The sequence below is a fragment of the Fistularia commersonii genome, chromosome 25 (assembly GCF_037954325.1).
Source record: "Fistularia commersonii isolate RoL2024-O1a breed Wild chromosome 25, RoL_Fcom_v1.0, whole genome shotgun sequence".
Taxonomy (NCBI): domain Eukaryota; kingdom Metazoa; phylum Chordata; class Actinopteri; order Syngnathiformes; family Fistulariidae; genus Fistularia; species Fistularia commersonii.
The window spans coordinates 2,726,842-2,735,564 of record NC_141308.1 but is presented as its reverse complement, the minus strand read 5'-3'; the positions used below and the strand labels follow the sequence as shown (position 1 = coordinate 2,735,564).

The window sequence follows — 8,723 nt, the reverse complement described above, 5'->3', positions numbered from 1 at the left end:
CTTATGAGTTACCTTATGTTTCTGTCTTTTCTGGAAAAAAGTGTTCACTGCAGCCATTTCCATCCTTTTTGCAAAGTCTACCATCATCTGTCCCTCTGTGTTCCTCTGTGTTATATGTATATATGTACATGTAATAAATAAGGAGCAACAGGCTAGATACAGTTTTGTAAAGTTAGTATGTCTATATGTGTGTGTGTGTGTGTGTGTGTGTGTGTGTGTGTGTGTGTGTGTGTGTGTGTGTGTGTGTGTGTGTGTGTGTGTGTGTGTGTGTGTGTGTGTGCTTACATATATATTTGAGAACAAAACTCTAAATCAGGGCAGGCATTTATTTCTCTCACTCTCATCTCTTGGGATATCCTGCATCACTTCATCTAACTCATTCTAGATTTTCTCCTTCTCCTCTAACTCACATCCCACCTGCGGGGTATAGCCACTAATAGCATTTAGCATCAAACCTTCAATTTCCTGTATCAGACTCATAAGTCTATGTGCCATTCTTTTCACCTCCAGAATATTACTAACAAGCTCCTCCTTCAGGATAACTCCAACTCCATTTCTCTTCCTGTCAGTACCATGATACTACAAATTACAGCCTGCTCCCAAGCTACTACCTTTCCACCTGGTGTCCTGGACACACAGTATATCCACCTTCCTTCTCTGCATCATGTCAACCAACTCTCTACCTTTTCCTGTCATTGTCCCAATATTCAAAGTCCCATCTCTCAGTCCCAGACTCTTGCCTTTCCTCTTCTCTCTCTGCTTCCGAACATCCCTTCCTCCTCTCCTCCTCTGACCCACAGTAGCCCAATTTCCACTGGTACCCTGTAGGTCATCGTTACCAATGGGGGTCGTTGTTAACCCAGGCCTTGTCTTGTGTGAGATTATTAGGTTTGATTCACATCTTTGGTTTTGCAAATGTTCTTCGCCAGTTGCCCTTCATGAAGCAACCCTCTGCATTTACCCGGGATTGGGACCGGCTCAGGGGGACACTGGCCCATGCCACCCTGAGGGTGCATTGTGTTCACCATTGATATTGGACCATAATGTCACGCAAGTGCAATATCTGCCAAACAATTCAGAATTTTTCCAAAACCAGTGTAAATACTAATCTCACTGAAATGATTTCTAATCAATACAGTACACCATATTTGTATATGAATATCTTGTTTAGTAACTCAATTGTTTCTTATTCTGTTTTTATTCAAATGTATCGTTAATGTTGCAGAAATCCTGACATTGCAAAGTGAATGTGTAATGAGTGCTACATGTATTACAAAAGGATTTCCCAAACCTCAGCTCAAACATCACATACATCATTTTTTTTATTATATATTTGGAAAACAAGGTATTGTAAAGCCCACCTGAATTTTGAAGAATAATTTTATAATATTTTATCATATTTCAGCAGGGACCTGAAAAATACTAAATGGGCCTAAGACCAAAAAATTATAGGTCTAGGTTTATTTCGGTTTGCTGTAATGGGTTTTGACTAATTTTTCAAATAGGGCTAAGATCCTCTAAATGACACATTCAACCATCTGTTGCACAAAAACTTGCATTAACTGAACAACAATATTCATTTAAACTTCCAAATTTACCCGGTAAGTTAGAAAATTGATCAATTTTACCAAAATCTTATTTTGTTTTCTGACCTCTCTGAGTCTAAATGATCCCACATGATTTTGCAGCAACCACCTTGGAAGATTTCTTTGAAGATTCTGTTTTTTGTTGACACTGTATGCTTACTGTACCATAGCAGAATGTAGTTTTTTGATGGTTTCCATTCATTTCAATGAAAATTAGATGAGCAAATATGCTTGGTGGTTATTCTACAAATTATGTAATAATGTTGTTTTTATGCTGTTTTTGATTGTCTTCATAATATGTGGCCTTTCCGATATGAATTCATTTTGTTTTGTGTTTTGCGCTTTTAAAAAAATCAGATCCCATCATAAATTTTAGCCAGATAACGTGTTGAACTGTAGAGCCACTTTGCGTAAGATGTCAAAGTTGGGCATACTGTTTTTGATGTTTCACCTACGCAAGCCTCATCATTTTAACAAGGGCAGCCCAATTTGACAAAGAAGAAAAAAATTACTTTCATATTTTCAGTGTGTATAATGCAAATACTTTGTCTTTGCATACTGACATTAAATGCATGCATGTCACATTTTAAATGCAAGCATGTTTCATTTTTAAGATAAACATTCACCGTCACCCATGAGATAGTCATTTAAAACAGAGCACATAAAGCAATAAATGATACCTCTTGGGAAATTACTTTGGAAAATAGATATCATGCACCAACCGTAGAATGTTTATAAGAAGATGCGCCTGAATCAGCTGGAATGAGCACAATGGTCAAGTACTATCTGTCTGCAGGTTTAATTCAAATAAAAACAGATGGACAAACACAGTTAACACATTTTACAACAGGTTGAGTGTAGGGCAGATAATTTTTTATTAATCTCAATTAACTGCTGAGTCATGAAAAGTCACCTCATTATCGAAAACAGAATCTCAGTATGTCTTTGAAATTTGACATTCAATAGGTAACTAGCTTCCAGAATGTATCTCATAAGTATTATCAAAAGATGACTTGAGAAACGGACAAAAGTGACACACAGCTCAGACAGTTGGGACTGACATCATTTCTATTAAACACCAATGCTTTCAAAAATAATCTGATATGGTTTGTGAATGAAGTAACGAAAATATATGTCATTCAACCAGGTGGCTCAATGTATAGTAAAATATTAACGGATTAGATAATTCTTTATTTGATCATGGTCATAGGGGAACAAATTCTGGCAGCAGCTGTGTGAGAGGCACAGAAACAAATGGGCAAGTGGGGAGAATGTCACCAGTCCCAGGGTTTCCTTTTCTCTCTATACACACAGACACACACACACACACACACGCACACACATACGTGTACACCAGTGCATGAGCGGTTAAGTTCGGGGCTACTATTTCATAAGCAGACAAGAAAATGTCAACAAGTAAAAGCATACATGGACACTTACCTCACACTGAAAGCCCATGGCTTCTCTCTTTAGAGAGGTAATAAATACTTTGTAGTTGTGCCAACAGGCGGCCCCTCATTGAGTGTCAGCCTGGCTCAGAGGGGATCCTGCAAACAATGGCTCAATGAAAACATTAGGATATAAAGCAGGACTCTGAAAATCAACACAAAAGAAAATATATATATTCAAAAAATAAATGCACAAATATTTTTTTCACAGTAAGGCAAATGTGCTCAAAAATTGAAATATATTCATGTTAAAAACTTGTGTGTAACAATGGTATTGGCATCAAATCCAGGCCATCTATGGTTTCTTCTTCATGCTTTGTGTCATTACCTATTGCAAGGATCCAACAATTTAAATCTTTGATAAAACATGCTTTACACCAAACCAAAAGCAAAATATCAATAGGTTATTTTTCCGCAGTTAGGGGCACAGATACACACACAAACCAATCAAACTACACGGCGAGGGAAATGAATGCTGGCTGAAGGCTAAATTGAAACATCTTGCAGTCATGATGCCATGACTCACCATTGTTTCTGGGACCAAAGACATGTCATAGGAGAATGGGAGAAGCAAGAGGAGATGAAGAAACACCGAGGGAAAGGAAGAATTTGGCACCCATTGGCAGCGGCAAATGAGAAGAGACTGATATTAGGCAGTCTGTTTTGAAATCTTGTGGACGCCCCTTTCCATTTTCTCTGTCTCTCTCTTTCCCTCTCTCCCTCACTATCTCTCTCTCTCCCTCATTCTCTCTGACTTGCACTCCCTTCTCGCACCCCAGCCTCTATCCTCCTCTTTCCCCTCTTTCTGTATCCCCCCTCCCTGGGAAAACAGGGACAACAAATTAGCCTTCTTTTCTCGGCAGGGCCCAGGGAGGAGGACACTTGGACAGCCCTCAGAGTGTCCGCCTGGAGTTCCCATGGACCCCTCTTGCCCCTTCCCCTTTCAGCCGGTGAGGAAGCAGTCATTGTGCCAGCACCTGTCTCTGAGGAAATTGGTAAAAGTGATGGCTTTGTTACCCATCTCCATGACAACAGGAGAAAAGAGCGGGGCCAGCAAGCAGGGTTGAGGGGAAAGATTGGGACGGGTAAGCAGAGAGTGAGAGGGAGGGAGTAAGGCTCTCAACAACAACATAGCAATCGCATCATTCTACCTCTACCAACGACTGATATGAGGATGCTATCATTTTCACATGTGCAGCTTGGAAACATTTATACCTTATATGTATAATTTAGCAATTCAGATTCTTGGTTATAATGTTTTTTATACGTGTGCCTTTGTGGTTGTGCCTGATAAATAAGTTGTCTCATGAACCATACATACATTTGGGGAAAGAAGGCACATGATTACACCATTAAATCCAATAGAGTTATCGAGGCTTGGGAGCACTTGTATTAGTTTAAGAGGGATTTTCAGCATTGCCCCAAACAAAGTTCACTCACACTCACTGCACAGGCAACGTGAAGCTTTATGTACAACTGCTCCACAGCCACTGCACCCAAGACACCAGCAGATGGGGATCTTTCATTGGCTCTGGCCAAAGCAGGGCATCGTCACAGACCAGAGGTTGAGTTTTTTGTCTGCATTTAAGTGTCTACCTACTATTAAAAGACCTCTGATAAAATTAAAGACCTCTCAAAAATTAAATAGGGTGCGGAAGCTCACCCACTTCAATCCATTTGGATCTAAATTGTTGAAAAATTAGAGGTCTTTGAGAAAATTAGGTACAAAATGAAACTGGACACTAATTGATAGGTTCCCGAGGAGTCGACTCCCTTTTCAAAGCTACCATTCATAATTGTTTTGAGAGATGAGAAATCTTTTCATCTTTTCAATATCCTTTTTAAATTAGACCACATGGAAGGTTTCCATGCATGTGTTTGGGAATGCTTGTATGCAATCATATTTGATCACAGTGTCTCATGGCATATCCTGTGAAAATAACACCTGCTTGTCAGATGACTGAAAAGGCATATACATTTGAAAGAATAAATGATGGCATAGCTTTTTCTATGAAGTCCGATCCAGATTATCCACTTGAGACAGCTATATATTTCTCGTGCTCAAAAAGTTGGATATTTGGATAGAACCAGAATGGAATGTGGCATTTAAAATGTAATTATAATGTAATTTTTGGCATCAGCTATATTATTGTTTGTGGATTATATTATAAGTTATTAGAATATCTTATCTCTATCCCACTGTCTCATGCGAAAAAACAACCACTTTCTTCTTTACTGGGAATTACAGTGAAGTTTTTTTCATCACCACTGTCATCTGGCTTGTCATTTAGTTCAATATTTATGTTTCTGTTTTCAATTCTTAAAAAAATGTTCCTTTGACCATCGACTAATAAGAATGAAGGTCTAACATTTGCAAGTGGCCAAATTGATTGGTTGAAAGCCATTTTGAAAAGCAGGCAAATTCAACACTTTTGAAGTGAATACAATGAAATCTATGCTAAAGTCAAGCTGTCATGTTCCCACATAGATAAATTGAAAACTGCCACAGAATTCTTTTTTCCATGGACAGTAATAATCAACACTTTGCAAGATAATCGACCAACTCTTGAATACTTTTCATTTTTCATGTGTCATATGTGTTCCCCTCTTTCCAGTCTAAACAAAATAGATTCAATAAATGAGTGGACTTCATGTTTGCACTCCTGGGTTGAGAAGTCAAAAACAGTTATTTATTTTTGATGTCAAATTTGCATAACACTGTTCCAGACTATAAACTTTGAGCATTATTTTGAAGGCAGTAACTCAGGTTTGGCGACCTTTGAAAGAGAACTACTGTGATTTTACACCTATCCACATTTTCCAGCATGTGTGGATCTAGATGATTACTTTGACAAAATATATTAAAGTTGACAAATACTGAGTCAAACCATATTGGGTTTACTCTTAAGTAAAGGGCAGTTGTAATCCCATTCAAAATGTTAATTATTAAGATGTTAGTATGCAAGGCACAGAGTGAAAACAAGAGTGTTTTCAGCCAAGTAGCACCAACACAGTGTGTCCCTTGCAATCTATGCACTACATCATGCAATTTTGAACCAATTCAAAGTTTTTTTCAATTTAATACATTTGTTTCAAAGAGACGCTAAATGGACCCCAGGACTATGAGTACTTGATATAATGTGAATACCTCTCACATATTGTCTTTTTATATAATCTATAGTGTCTTTAACGAGCTATTAAAGATCACTCAATGATTCCCATTCAGAAAAGAGCATAAAACTGCATTAAAAATAATTGGCAGTCTTACTAGTCCTGTCCTATTACTTTGCACATAGAAGTATCAAATCAAACAACATATGAGAAAATTGCCACATGGGAAAAAAAGGAAACAGAAGATTTACTTAGGCCTTTAAAAAGGCCTTTAAAAGTATCTTCAATGCTGTCCAAAAGCTTTGATTTACTTCTGCACCAATGTGAATCTACAATACCTTCATACCAACATCTGGAGCAGACACAAACATGGGCGTGTGTGTGTGCAGGTGTGTGTAGTTGTGTGCGTTTTTGTAAGCCTTAATTTGAAGAAACATATTCAGACTTATCTGAAAAGGTCATATACAACTACACAGTGATGACTCACTGAATGATGTAAATCAAGCTTGCTTTCGAACAAATCATTATACGTATATGAGCATAATAAATGATCCATACAATTTAACTCTCAGACATAGCACAACAGTTTTGAGCAAAACATGAAATGTATCATACATGAACATGTCATAACTAGTTCTAATATTTTAGGACAGACAATGTCTGTGCCTCTTGGCAACAAAAAAGTGGAAACTTTTTGCCTTGGGATCCTGCATGGTTGAGTTCTAAATTGATTGTTGTGTAATCTATATCTCCTTTTTCTTGGTCAGTCGATGAAAACTATCGGAGCACAATTGAATATTACCACAATCCTTATCATCAAAAGTCTACCCCCCCCCTTCATTTGATAATCTCAACCAAACATAGGAATGTGTGAACTACAGCACTGCCATCATGATATGGATAACCAAAAATCTTTTAAATGAACTGAAATTAGACATAGATATTTGTGGTGGGTATTAGACTTCAGAATGCAAAACACATTTTTTTTTCTCTGAAGCACAGTTTGCATCTTTTAAATCTGCTATTTGAAAATGAACTTAACAAACTGTATTATGAATTGAGTCATTTCATCATTTGAATTCACTGTCTACAGTACAGTACTGAGCTGGAGCCAATCCCAGCAACCATTGAGCAAGAGGCAGGGTTCCTCCTGGAAGAGTCACCAGTGGAGCACAGGATAACATATAGGGGGATACAACCATCCTCCTTCGCATTCACATGTCTGGGCAATTTAGACTCTTCAATTGACCAACTGCATGCTTTTGGATTGTGGGAGGAAACTGAGGAACCTGCAGAAAACATGCAGACACAGGAGGAACGTGCAATCTCCACATATAAAGGCCCCACTTGGAATCAAACCAGGAACCCTCTTGCTGTGAGGCAGACGCACTAACCACTGCACCACCAATCAGCTAAGTAATTTACCAAGTTAACCCATCAATTTGGAGCTTAAGAACTCTTTCCTTTTTATAGCCTTCCAAAAAAGATGAGGGATGGCTCAAACTTCTCCAAAAAAAATTCAGCCAGAGTATTTACTGGAACAGGCAAGACCGGGCATATTTTCTATTTACCTAGATCACTTAACAGCCTTCCCACAGCAATGAGTCTAAGGAATGGGTCTCTCATAACAAATGCTCAGTTTACTTGGAGTTTGCTTTTTTCCTTTCGGTTCAAGTTAGAGTATTTAACCGTAGTTGTTGTGCATGTGTAAGTTAATTGAGAATGAGTACCTGTACATGAGGTGTTGTGGCTCAGGGCTTAAAACACTTGCCCATGTAGCCAAATATTCCTGGTTTCTATCCAGTTGAAGTTGTTAAGCAAGACATTGAACCCCTAACTTCTGCTTATTAGCTCCCTTCTGCTCATGGTTCATCCATGACAGGTCAAATGCAGTGGTCAAGTAGTGCTGTATGTTTAACTCAATGTGACAGTAAAGGTATTTCTTCTACAAAATGATAAGGCCTTGGTTAATTAATCCTTTAATCAAAAGTTTCTAAGTATGATTGAGGGGTCTTTGAGTAAGTTAAAATAGTAATAATTTCATATCACCGTTGTTTTAAGCTTCTGAAAGGTTTTTAAACTCATGCTGCAGAATTCAAAACCCTGTCTTGCTCATTTAAACAAGCAATTTTACACAATGTAACAGATCTGTCCTGCAAATATATTATTTTAATACACAGGTATGTTTATGTATTTGTATATGTATATGGATATGGATATGGATATGGATATGGATATGGATATGGATATGGATTTAATTTTTTTGTACCAGATACCGTTTACAGACGACATTGTGATCTTTAGTGAGAGCAGGGAGCAGGTGGAAGAAAATCTTGAGAGGTGGAGGAAAGAAGAGGACTGAAGGTTAGTTGCAGCAAGACAGAATAGATATGTATGAATGTGTGGAAACCAAGTGGAACTGTGTATAGTACAGTGTATAGAGGTGAAGATAGACTGATAAAAGTGGAGGTCCAAAGCAATAGAGAGTGCAGAAAAGAGGAGAGGAAACAGGTTCAAGCAGATTGGAAAGCTTGAGAAAAGTGTTACTGATGTGTGATAAAAGAGTATCAGTCAAAGG

General features: G+C 38.0%; 1 long non-coding RNA gene across 1 annotated transcript; it reads right to left on the bottom strand.

Moving 5' to 3' along the window:
• Positions 1 to 2,384: 2,384 nt before the first annotated feature.
• LOC147218823 (uncharacterized) lies at positions 2,385 to 3,758 on the bottom strand. Its single transcript, XR_015108741.1, has 3 exons — positions 3,561 to 3,758; positions 3,027 to 3,133; positions 2,385 to 2,888 (listed from the first exon to the last, which is right to left on the bottom strand). It is a non-coding gene; the product is annotated as an uncharacterized LOC147218823 (long non-coding RNA).
• Between the last annotated feature and the right edge of the window lie 4,965 nt (positions 3,759 to 8,723).